Source organism: Semicossyphus pulcher, unplaced genomic scaffold (assembly GCF_022749685.1).
Source record: "Semicossyphus pulcher isolate SPU_LCO1_2020_fin unplaced genomic scaffold, fSemPul1.0.p SCAF_14, whole genome shotgun sequence".
In the NCBI taxonomy this organism is placed as follows: Eukaryota; Metazoa; Chordata; class Actinopteri; order Labriformes; family Labridae; genus Semicossyphus; species Semicossyphus pulcher.
This window is the reverse complement of record NW_027211648.1, coordinates 17,525,429-17,539,129: the sequence shown is the minus strand read 5'-3', so window position 1 is coordinate 17,539,129 and position 13,701 is coordinate 17,525,429.

Here is a 13,701-nt window from a genome sequence, read left to right as displayed (position 1 = left end):
TTTGGGTGTGTTACTCTGTTTGACCACTGGGGGTCACTACAGCCTCATAGAACTTGCTGATAATTTGGGCTTTCCAACTCTTGTAGACTTGCATAAATGTTGCACTTTAAATAGCTTTATGTGTGTGTATAACTTTTTAAATTACACTTTCAGTGAGAGTGAAGAAGTACTACATTATAAAAAATATCTTTGCATTAAAGCATCATCAATAGTGAATTGTTCTACATACCTTCCACCCAGCATTGAATTGGTGTAATGACTGATTCGTGAGACTTCAACCTTTAAAGACAAACCGTGTCACCCTGTTGTCTTGAAGCTGTGCCAATCTACTGAGTCCCTTGGGCTTTGCTGCTGGTAATGAGTCCAGCTCCTCAGTTAACGTTGGCCTGTAGATAATGAGAGGGCAACTGTCTGCAGCTGGAGAAGCACTGATTCAAATCAAGTACCCAATCTCTCAGTCGTCTTAAGGCCGTGCTGCAAACAGCAGGTGAGTCTACACAGCTACGTTCTCGTCGCTGTGATTCAGTGTTTACGTTTCTGTCTGTATTTCATCCACAGATAAAGAAAGCCATTTGGCCTTAATTATATTGTGCGTCTTTATTTCTTGCAGTGATAATGACTTGTTGCCTTGCTCTGGCTTGGCAGTGAGCGGTGAAAGAAAAGGGAGAGTCTCTGAGGCATAGCAGCGGCTCCCAAGCCTGGCCTCTGTGACAGCTAATTTACTTCTATTTGAATGTGACACCGGGCTGCAAGGGAGTAACCCCCCAAGTCTACCCGGCTCCATGCACACTAATGCAGAATAATTTCCAATATCATGGCTGGCTGAGAGAAAGTGATAGAGGGGGAACATGTGTTAAACCGCGGGGGACGATACCCCATGAAAAGCAGCGTGAAAAGAGACCTGTATGTACTTTGCATGTTAAAGTACCCATAATTCATCAGTCTAAAATAAATAACAGAGAATGCAAACATAATTAATTATGATGCATTTAAGCCTGGAGGAAATTTCTGACTATCTGATACAGTGCATAACTCTGCTCTCCATACATTAAGAGCAAAATATGACACTTCAGAAGTGTGCGTAATTGCAGCAGGCAGACAGAGATGATTTATCACCCAGACATCAGCGTGCCTGGGGGAATTGGGCCACTGTGAGACACCCATAAGTTAACTAAATCTGCTAAGTCTAATGAACACACTCCCGAAACTAATTAGGTAAAGATGTGGAGCATCCCATTATGTCCCCCTGATAGCGGATTGTGCTACACGGAGAGCACAGCACATTTAACACACGGGTGATGCTCATTTCCAACACGAGGAAACGCCACCAGCCTGCAGGACACAGCGACGCCACCGCCGAACTCGACTCCGCTAATTCCCCTGATTATTAAACGGAGTTCATTAAGTTGTAATGATGGCCAAAAGGAGGCTGGTGGAGGAGCAGAGAGAGAGAGAGAGAGAAACAGTAGTGGAGGTGGAAGGAAAAGAGAGAAAGACGCATTTTGTGGAAATTTTCTGGAGGTGGTTTGAAAATTGTGTGAAGCCATGGTGAAATTTTTTAATTAACCTTGATGATAGCGGAGGAGTGTAGCTGGAGACGTGCTGCGGCAGGAGTTTGCCAAGAGAAACATGATTGCTCAGCTGCCTGTGTCCCTTTTTGGCCTTTAACAAGCAGGAAGTTTTAGCTTTAACAATGCAGACTAAATCCACTTATCAGTGCCTGGTAGAAGCAGAAAGGAAAGAGAAGCCTGAAGCTGATACAGGGGTAATGAATTTGTGGGAAACATTTGTTGACTGTGAAAGTGCCAACAAAGAAACCACTGTCTGCATTTCTGGCTGTGACTTGCTCGGAGTAAGACTGTGTGCACACATAAAGCAATCTATGGGTGCAGGATGTTGCAGCCAATGAAGAACAGTTGTTTCTTTTGCTGGCAAAGTAAACAATGCAGCTTCACTTCCCGTAGTAATGGCTTCCCAATGAGTTTGGCACGAGCAAGTATTTTGGCTGGAAACAAAGAAACACACTTATCGGCACTTGCAGCATTTAACAAGACAAATCGACATCCCTTATTTTGGTTGATTCGTGCATGCTGTTATATCTAGCTTGCCGGTATAGTTGGCATGCTTTTTCCTGTTTATCATGGAAGAAATAGTGCAGCTCTGAGTTACATGCATGTTCAGGTGATATGAGATTCATGTTAATACGCAGTTCAGCAGTGAAGCTGTCAGGATGATTTACAATCGATTTCCCTTCCCTGTGATTGATCCTTAAGGTGCACTTTGGTGGAAAATTCAGGCAAAATAAACAGAAAACCAGCTCTAAATGTTGCAACTGCAATTAAATGAAGAAAATGTCTCATGTTGGACCACACTGGATGTGAAATAAAGAGCATATTGTAAGATTATCTCATTACTGTTTCATGTTTTATGTGGGTGTATGTCATGAAGCTGCCAACTTACATCATTGCATTTGATGTGAAGTACACCCTCATGCCAGGAACTGAAGACTACGGGGTACATCACGGAACAAATGCTGCACAGACAAACTGCGGGAGAAAAAAAAGGAAGAGGGCGGTGAGAAAAAAAATTAAGAGAGGAGAGCAGATGCTGCACTACTTGAGCGCCTTCGATAATCAGCGGAACCTTCTGAAACAACACAAGATCAAGGAAAGTGAGGCAAAGTGCTGCAGCAAAGGAGCAGATACAGAGCGAGGAGGGGTGGAAGAAGAAGGGGGAGAGTTTCCCCCCAGTGAGAATTCCCTGTGATGGTGAGTAACGCAGAGCAAATCAAGCTCTCGTCTCAGCCGGTCTGAACCCTCGAAACTCAACATCTCCTGTTTCCACCGAGCAGCGGGACAAAGGTGGACTCCCACACACGCATAATATGAACCACTGTCTGTTTACACTAATAAATATAGAACGTGCTGTACAGACTGATCGGAATCAGTCAGTGCCATGCAGTAATGGCTACTCAAGGCACTACACACACACATACACATTCATACACTAATTAACACCCTGATTAATTACCATGCAAGGTTACTAATCAACTATTTATTCAGACACATTCGGACACAGTAGGCTGTGCCTTCAGGGGCACTTCCGGGTTCATTTTGCCAAAGGATACTTCGTCCAGTGGTCAAGGGGAGCCGAGGATCAAACCGGCAATCTTCCAATTAGTGGACAACCTGCAATACTTTTGAGCAACAGCCAACCCAAAAGACTAGACAACTGTAGGAAATTAAATAAAGATTGTAGAAAGATAAAAAATGACGAACATTTACACCTTTTAAGCTCGGGTTTTGGTCTCCACCAACTCGTAAACAAAAGATCTGGTTCTGGAAGATAATTGCTCGGCTATGCTCAACAGCTAGTTGCTAAATGTGTCTGCTTTCAGGTTCTGGGCAGCAGGTGTACAGCGGATATTTTAAAGCGCTTTGCTTCTTCTGCAATTGGAAGTGACGCTACATAAGCGAAGTTACGGTGAAGTACAGTGAAGTTCGGACAAGTCAGTTAAACAAGGAGCTGAAACTCACTATAAAACTGAAGGTGATCATTCTTAATACTGTAATTCCTTCTCTTACACTGTCATGTCGTTTTCACATTGTTAATTGATACATTCTTATAAAATACTGCTTACAGCAGCTTTTAACAAGACTCACACTGACAATGTTAACATTCTGTTTAGTAGGTTAAATGTGTTCTTTGTTTATTTTATTAGCATGTTATATTAGCTTGCTAACATTTGCTTACATGCAATAAACACGGACTACAGCTGGGGATGTCATTGGTTTTGCAGATAGTTGGTCATGAAGCTAATTTTGACCTGATGAAGGCACAAGATTAAGGGCCTGTGTCCACTAACAGAGTATTTTCTATACAAAACCAATGCAGTTCAAAAAAAAAAAGAAGAAGCTAAGGCCCTGTGTCCACTAACCACATGTTTTTTGTGTTGGCAGAGCCCACGACCTCAATTTCTGAGCGCTTCTCACCGGCACTTACTGTTGCTGGGTTACGAAAAGTTGTCTGGCTGCATTAAGTCTGTTTTAAATTGCTCTGTATGCTTAATATTTGCTTTATTCAAGGATATTTTACAAACAAAAACTACCATAAAAACAATGGAAATGACAGAATTAGCATTAGCATTAGCAGCAGCTCTACACCTGGAAATTGTACCCTTGAAAAAATGAAAGGATTAGCTTTCCGACGAGCACAGGCTGTGTTCCAAAAGTTGAACTGTTTTCAACTGAAACAAAACAGCTGATGCTGAGGGCGTTTATGCGCTGAGGACACTCAGTGCTGAAAACGCTGAATTGCAAAAATGCTGTTAAGGAACATCGGCCCTAAAAGTCAGGAGAGACCAAAGTCAATGGGATAGATCCCCCTGGGAGCATGAACAACTGAACAAAATGTTATGCTATCTAACTGCTCATGAGATATTCCACTGAGGACTAACTGAGCGTCATCAGCCTGCAGCTCGAGTCGCTAAAAACTTTATAAAAACACTGTGTATTTTGTGACTTTGCATTTCTATAAACTAATAAACAAGCTTGTAGATTTTCTATTTCACTTATTATCAAGTCACAAAATGTTCAATAAAGAGAGAACATCAACTTTAAATTAATTCCCCTTCTCATATTCGTCTTGCTCTGGCAGGACTTGATTATTTTCCTTGAGGCCAGACCTCTCCAGCTGCTGCGGCTCATTTGCATAAACCAGCCAGCAGACAGTCTATATGCACAGAGTATCTGCAAACAATCATAGTGTGCTCCAATATGTGTGTTCCAGCAGGAGCAGATTCATGGTGGATTTCATACAATAAGACAGAAAATAAAGCTGAGGACAAATTTAATAACCGGAGCAATGTTGTTTTTTTTACATTAATGCATCGTGCCGTGTGATGACTGCAATAACTGCTGCATGTCCACTGAATGTGTCCATATACAAATTAGATGTAACACTGTATTATTAGAGAAAGGATTCACACAGGCAGAGAGCTGGGAATGATAATCTTTTATATCTCCCTGATGGATTAATCTCTAGTTAACTTGTAGTAAGCCAATATTTCCAGGCTTTTGATTTAACATTTCGACCGGGACCCTCGCTGAGCCTGTAATATTTACTCCAGCACATGGGGCGTTAATGTCACAATCAAACTGAATCACGCTCAAATTTAACGACTTTAGACTTGATGATTTTTTTAAATGAAGAACTGCATTAGCGTACAATGATCAGTTGTACGCTTCAGCAATAACACAGAGAGGGCGAGACTGTCCATTTCCTCACACCATCAGTCCCACACCTCTCCGTCACTGCTGGCTGAAATAGCCACAGGACTTTAATGAAGGCCAGCAGGCTGTTCAAGAGTCTGCTGGTCGCTGTTGCTCCACCTTCCTTTGTCGCTTTCAGCATGACATGTCCTCATGTGCAGGACGGTCAGTCTTAAAGGCCCGCAGGATACAGTGACATATGTACTTGGAACATCATAATGGCACAGAACCATTGATATCACTTACAGCTCAGAGACGATACATCACTTAAAGGTCAGAAGAAGAGATGGTTCAATCAGTCCTTTTCCTCATCTACTCTATATGCTCTTTGAAGGTCACATCTCCAGGAGGAAATGTGGAAAGGAGACGCTGTACAGTAACTGCATGATGGGAGAAACCCCAGATTGTAATCAGGCACCATTAGTGTTTCAAGACCAGCTGCTTTTATTTTATTGCCTCGCATTGGACCAGTAAATATGGTAATCAGAGGAACACTTGCCTAAAAATGTCTAAGAATTACGGCGTGTAATGGATTCAGTGGATGCCAATGGTTACTGACAGTGTATCAAATTACCCTAATGAGGTCCAGAGCAAAACATTCCTTTGTGAGCTGCTTACTGTTCAGACTTTAATTTTGTAAAGACGACTTAAAGGAATAGTTTGACCTTTTGGTTAATGCACTTATTAGCTTATTTGAAAAAATGGAAGAAAAGATTGTTACCACTCTCTTGTTTATGCAGTAAACAGGATGCTTAAACCCAGAGACGTTTAGCTTAGCCTAGCGTAGACCAGAATAACAGTTAGCCTGGTGCTGTCCAAAAGTAGCAAAAAATCTGCGTCCATTAAATGTTGTGTTTTAATGGAAATAAGCACATATATCCTCGTGGTCTGTAGGCTGTCCATTCTGTGTGCCCGCACAGCCCTGGCTCTGAAAAAAGGCAACAAATAAAGCAGCTCGGAGCAACCAGACCAACCACAGGGTCCCAGCCAATTAGCTACAGCTAGCGTTGGTGCACTCTGACCTCTGCCAGCTACTACACATTTCCAGGAAGATACACCATGATTGCGGTATAAATGGTTTCCCCTTACTGAGGCTAATTATATCACCCTGGCAATGCATGACCATGTACGTTTGGGGGTGGAGCTTTTGAAGGACCGCTGAACAGAGAGGTGTATTTCAAATGTCAATAATCTTTCTAACAATGGCATACCCCACCTTTAACAAGTAAAATCTTCTGTATACTGTTTACAGAGTGAAAAGTTGTAGTTTTCTAGGCACTTGCACATAATCCACTGTAAAACATTGACTTACGCAAGCTGACCAAGTCAAGCTAGTTTTCAGGGTTTATGCTAGGCAAAGCTAACTTTCTCCTGACACAATTTAACATGGAAAGAAAGAACTAAAATATATGTATTTTCCAAAATGTCTAATTATTTAAGATGTATGCATTATTTGGATATATTGTATCAAAAAGAAATGTAATACACAGTTTAAATTATGGGTTTTAGTCTTTTATTTACTTTCTTTTAGCTCAGTTTTTGGTCCCTACCAACTCCTTAGCAGAATATCTGGCTTTAGATGCTAAATGCCCGACTACATTCATTTGCTAGCAGCTAATTTCATCTGTTTGCCATTTAGTGGTGGGCAGGTAGTGTAGTGCAGTTACTTTAGCCATTTGCTTTGTTCCCCATCTTATTAGCATGTTATATTAGCATGCTAACATTTGTTTAAAGGTACTTAACACAAACTATAGCTGGGAATGTCATTAGTTTTGAAGAAACTACATTTTGCATTAAGTCAACAATACTGCACAACGCCTGTTTATTTGTAGAAGTTCCTCCAACCATTATCATTTCACTGTAATCATTAATTCTTACCCCGTTGATCCCTGGAGTCAGCAGTGTGAGTGGCACAAGTTAATTTGGGTCAACTTGAGAGAAGTTAAACACATCACACACAACTCTGCACCATCTGTGAGCAGCCAACCCTCAGAGGGCGGCCAACTGTTCACATTAATGTGACTTGATGCCTTCCTCCTCGCAGGCGTCCCTGGAGAGTGACCATTAGCGTTGAAGCCACTTCCTTCTAAACTGGATAATAGGAAGAAAAAGACAGTCCTGTATTGTTTTTTGATGCTTCAAATTGGAGTAAATTTAATCAACAGACAAACCTGAGACATACCTGCGACGCTCATCTGTCATTTATGTGAAATTGCACTCGGAGGGGAACAAATGGAAGAGTCAGGGAGCCGCCCGCGAGGTCTAATCTTTCAATCGACCCAGAGTTACGACTGACTCCTGACCTTCCCTGTGCCGCGCCAGCTACACGAGAGGAGGGAGCCCAAAGATAATGTGAGTCGACAGCTCAGACCTGCGCAGACACAGCTCTTCATTTATACATCACATCGTCAGAGAACATCTTTCCTGGCATGTCAGAAAACCTCAAACTCTCACGTCCCACTGGAGCCTGCGAACGCTGCAATATGCTGCACAAACAGAGGGACGGACCATGTCGACTCCTGAAGTGCCGGGTGTGTTGATGAGTGAAGATACAGTATGTGGGTACTCACGGCCTGAAAAACACTAATATTACCATCCGCTGTTCTTTTTGTTGTTGCCTGGTGACTTTAACAAGCCGGCTACACAAAACTGTATTTAGGATGTGTTACTTTGGACTAAAGAAGTGTGAAAAGTGTTGCAATAACTTGCAAGAGTTTCGTACGAATGAAATTGGAGTGGGAGGTGGACTGTGAGAGAACAAACAACAGAAATAATGAGCAAAAATAAGGTCACAATTCAGCCACCACAGTCCAGAGCATCTTTTGAAGAGGTCTGTAACAACACTGGGAAGTCACTTTAAAAGTACTTTGGGGGTATCATTAGAGAGTGCTCATAGATAATATACTATTTAAAATTTAAATACAGTCTGGTAAAATCTGCATCTGTAGGAAATAAATCAAAATGCCCTGGTATAATAGTGGAAGCATCTCTTGTGCATTACTAACCCAGATACCTCATGCTATATATTTCCTCTGCAGGTTCACTCCTCTGCCCTCACCCCACTTCCTCTACCTCATACTCGGTAACCACGGTTACGTTAAAAGTCACATTGTCAACCTATTTTAAGAAACTACCATCCCCTATACAGCAAACCTCACAAACCTTGTTGGAGGAAGCTACTCTAATTTCCATGCTTGCAGTTATGTGATGTTTAACTTGTGTTGATCCGCACATGCAGAGTGAATACAGCACCAGGCTGTACATGATAATCATTAAGACACACATGTTGTACTAAGATAAAGATGAGGTTTAGACATAAGCTAATTTTAGCCACATTTTATATATTTGTCACCATGAAAGTGGCTAACCCTAACCTACAATTTTCTTCCAGACCGAAATATCTCAGTGATTTTTCAATGAATTGCCATAAAATTAGTTTCAATCATTCAATGTGCCCGAGGATGACACCAAATCTCTATGGTGATCCCCCAAATGTTTCACTTTTCACTTATATCCAGTGAAATAGCTCAGCGTCTACTGAGATGAATCAGATCATTCATGGTTCCCAGAGGATGAAGCTTAATTACTTTGGGGTTAGCATGTTGTCATGAGTTACCGTACAATTTGCTGTATAAGACGCACTTTTCATCTTCTTTTTTTCATTTAAAAAGTGGGCTGAGTCCATCATACCAGTTTAAAATGTATATGATGAAATGATGGCACTATAATATAGCTTAAGTTTCGTCATGGACATGCAGCTTCATGATTTATCACAACAATCAACGTTACCGTAGGCTGAGCTCAACTACGTCACAGGTAGCTAGCAGGATTACAAACAGATGGTAGGCTGTAATTTGTGTGTGTTTTGAATGCGTTTCAAATGAAAACAAATTTAAATAGTGTTGAAATAACTTCCATACGCATTTTTATTAATAAATAGCTATAGCTTAGCTTTTCCCTCTGGGATACCCCCATAAATATATTACATCTTATATTCTGGTGCGACTTATATACCGGATTTTACGGTAAACATCTATGGTTTATTTGGGCATTCATGTCCCCCTCAAACTGAAATGTAACTAGCACTACCATTAAGTCCACATTTGAATTTATAATACAACTGATTTTGCTTAAATAAATTAAACTTTCGCAACAGGATTTAGCTAATGTTCGCATGCTAAAAACATACATGAACAAACACCATACATGCTAAAAGTTAGTGTTAGAATGTTTGCATAAAAGCCTGGTGCTGTTAGCATTTTTAGCTTAAGGAAGTACAGCCTCACAGAGATGTTGGTCTTGTAATCTTAAATAATATACCATAAAATAGAGTGTCAAAGGCGGGGAACACACTACAAGATAACCAAGCAGAGCACGCACTCTGTGGATTGTGACATGGAATGAAACGATGCCAATTGGGAAGCAAGCTGACTGAAGAAGGAAGCACAAGAAGCGCAGCCATGAACGTGAAGCACGGCCCATGTTCGCACCTTTTCCACGACTTCTACTATAGTTTTTTTATTTTTTCTTCTTGAATTTTTAGTAAAATGTAGTCTGAACTATCATCGCCAATTCTTCCTGCCCGTCGTCCACCATGTTTGTTTACTCAAAAGTCGCGTTTGACCGCAAGGGATTTTGCGAGATCTCCAGTTTTGAGAGTCGGACTCTGTTGTTGGTGAATGAATCTGTTAGGAACAAAACCAGCCTTAAGATAAATTAAACAGGATCTAATCATACAGGCAGCTTTCATTTTTTAGATAGCAAGGTAACACTGATACACCGAATTAAAAACAACATTATCTGACCAAGACAACTTCTTATTCTGAACCCGGCAGCCTCGTCTCTTTTCAATTTTAGCACTTGAATTTAAGGTGGATAAGTCCTTGGGTTATCCAGCTATCAATAAAAACATCAGCACCCCACATTATTTTTTTATCTCTTGCTTGCAGTGAAATCCAAATGGAACTTTCTCACTGACAGGTTTCAGTGCCGCTGTTAAATGGCATGTCCAACTGAAAGTCAAATGGGAAATAGGTCATTATGAAATGAATGAGAGCTTAAAAAGGGCCTGATTAAATCTCCATCCGAGCCATCACTCAACATAATGAGCACTTCAATGAAATATGGATATGCCAATAAAATATGTATACTTCCAGCAGTCCCCAGAGTTAAAGTGACTCAACTTCAGGTGTCTAGAATCTCTGGAGTCGCAGTTAGTTTGGCATGAACCTAGTGAATCTGTTCACTGGGTACATAGCCCATTATGTTGCGCATGAATTCTTCACATGCATTAATTTTCAGGTTATAATTCAGACTTTTAATTAAGGTTATATAATGGTTTATCATGCTCTGATTGCTCCAGTTGTAGTAGAGTTGTTCTCATTACTACCTGCTGAGAAGCTCCGGTTTTCTATCCATTCTGAGAAGAAACACCAGACACAGTGACGGCGACTGTAACAACCCCACAAATACTGCATTTCAGATGAATTATGCAGCGCAAGACATCTACTATTCAGCCTAACAAGGGAAGGCGATGTCAATTATAGTGCTGACACGTTGTCTCGTACCGTCCATAGTCAGTGCTCAAGCTTTCATTATCAATCTCACGACGGACACATTTTCTCACATGCTGCCATTTTTCAGCAACTGTGTCGATGGCATGTTGATCTTACTGCCATGGCTTTACATTAACGGTGAAAAATGTGGAGCTTCAGCCTCTCCTGCTGCACTGCTTTTCAGAGGATCACTCTATTGCAGGAGACAGCCGTCAGGGGATAGATGACCAAACTAATATGGCAGAGCAGACCGGCCATTTAACGAGCTTTGGACCTGAGTGCTCGAATGGATGAGCAGGTACAGAAATTCATCTTTATTCGTCTTAGATCCAGATGATTACACCTCTCCCTGGGGTTTGCACATGTGAGCATTGATTCCCTTAAAAGCCTGTCCAAGTCAACACGTATCCCGTGGAGCGGACATTGACTGAGAAAGCAATCCTGTTGCAGTGCATCATAGCTCTCTGGCACCCCGTAATTATGTCCGGATTGGTCTTCCACCATAAAAGATTCGTCTCCTCTGGGTCCATTAGAGGCTTTTGAAAATGAGAGTGAGGCTGGCACACACAAACAAGTAGTCCTTTCTGACCTTTTGACACCCACAAGAATCCCAGGGTCCTTTTGTATTTATCGGTCACAACACCAGCCAGTGACAGCGCGCACTGAAAAGAGCCTTTTAAATAAGGCAGCCTGCCGAGCCTCTGATAATAAAGCCACCTGAAATTACAACCCAGAGAAGAACATTACAGAGGAACATTAAAGAGGAACATTAGGGAACGTGTGCCTATTGATTCAAATCAGGAGGTGGGAGCGGAAGAGGAGTTTAACAGCGCATATATTATGCATGCTTCATCAAATGAAATAATTAGTTTTACTGTTTTTGTTTCGGTTCAATATGGTTCTCAAACACAGAAGATGCAATCTACTACAATCTTTGCATCAGCGCTGTAGTTTTATTCACCAAGTACAGAAGGATTTTGAGCACAAAAAAAACGAATCGACTGATAAAGAATTCCTGGACCAGCTGCCTAATGCACAAAGACGTGAGATTTTTATAAACAAACCACAATGTTTGTCAGGGCTCAGAGGTGCCAGCACTGCAATGGGGGAGCTAAGCTCAGCTAGCTTAACTACAGTTAGAACAAAGCAGTCTTTTCTTCAGCAGGAAATGTTTCCACTGGGTTTAAACTTCTTTGGTAAGGTCATGGTCTCTTTAAAAATGCAATAACTTCCTTTAGCAACTTGGAAGAAGTGAAACAAGCTGCTAGAACAACACGAATATGTTTGTAGCTAATATGTTAGCTAACATCCTCGTATCTACACAAGCAGTAAACACAGAGCAACATTAGCTTTCATTTCGAGACAGGTTTGTGTCCACCTAATTTACTTTTGTTTAGCCCTGTATAGGAAAATATCCTGTACCTTAAACTTAACTTGAAGTTATAATCTCGAAGTTCTCAGTTTCGTTCCATTTGGCGCCAACTTATGGCGATAAAAAGCAATCATGGGCACACATGTCCCAGATAAGCAGACATCTACAGTTGGCTCCCTTTGTAACGGTTGTAACTCTTGATTTTTCTCTCTGGCGGTCGCTTTCCTTTTTAGACTGTTTGCCTTCATCTGAGCGTCCAATTTGCTTCTTTTTATTTGGATTTTCACATATTTTTGAAGTTGTATCTGTAGTCATCGATCTTTTCTTTGTTCAGCCATAGTAGATTACTGTTTACTCGCAACACTTGCAGAGAGCGGAAAAGCAGCCGCTTAGCTCCGCCTACCCTCTCTGGCAGACCAACCACTGCTGGCTGATGGAAAACGCGGCACTAACTGGGCGCCACTAGTGATTTTTTACGTGAATATCACCACAGACACCCAGTCTGTAATTCTGCAAAAGCAAAGGCTTTCATCAGTGGGCCATAGGCTCAATCACCATTGTGTTACCTCATTCGGCGATAGATAGTGACTTAACAGGAATTTATTTAGATGAAAATCTTCAAGATTCTATATTTAAACTTAACTAAATGCTCTGATATGTCCTCTTGCTAGTTGCTAAATTCACTGTTGTTTGGTGCTTAACATTCAGCACTTGTTTTTGCTGCTGCTTTGCTGAAATTAGCTGCATGCTGCAACACAAAAAAGGACAGAGAGAGTGGACCAAAACAATTAAGTCAGGGGTCATAAAGCAAAAGAATTAGCTTAAAGATGCTAAAACGCAGTGTAGCGCAGAAAGCAATTGAAGAGCGGAGATATAATTCTCATTGGTTTGTAACCAAGAGCAGCTTCTTACACATAAAATGTAGTCACTTATTTCATTCTAATTATAAAGATATAGATCACAGCCTCTTTGATAAATCTGGGGAAATATTTGTACAGTGGCGTACAGTGATGCTCCCTCTAACAGGCCCTTGTTTATGTGTGTGAGTGAGTGGTTTTGCGGTGTTGGTAGGAGGTGTAGTGACAGGTGCAAACGCCAGGTAACAGACATAATGCAATGAGACAAGGCAATGAGTCACCTCGGCCCTCAGTGAGCTCCTCTGCTTAACCTGCAGCAGCTCCATACCATCACCTATTTATAGCCGTTCTACAGCAGCCGCACCGACGCTGACGGAAAGGGAAATCTGTCTTTGTTTGGTTTTACTTCTTGGACAGAACGGCTAAATCCTCCGCTGTTTAATAAAAGGTTTAATCGGTTTAAAGGAAAGTCTTAAAGCAGAGAGCTCCAACAGAGCAGCTTTGAAAGCGTCTGCCACTTTTAATTGTTAATTCCTCATATTGGACTAATGAAAAAGACTGTGTCATACAGCAGACTGTGATGCCTGGCTGACTCATCATCACCTGGTTTACCTGCAAACAATCCCCACAGGATTAACTTGTCGCTC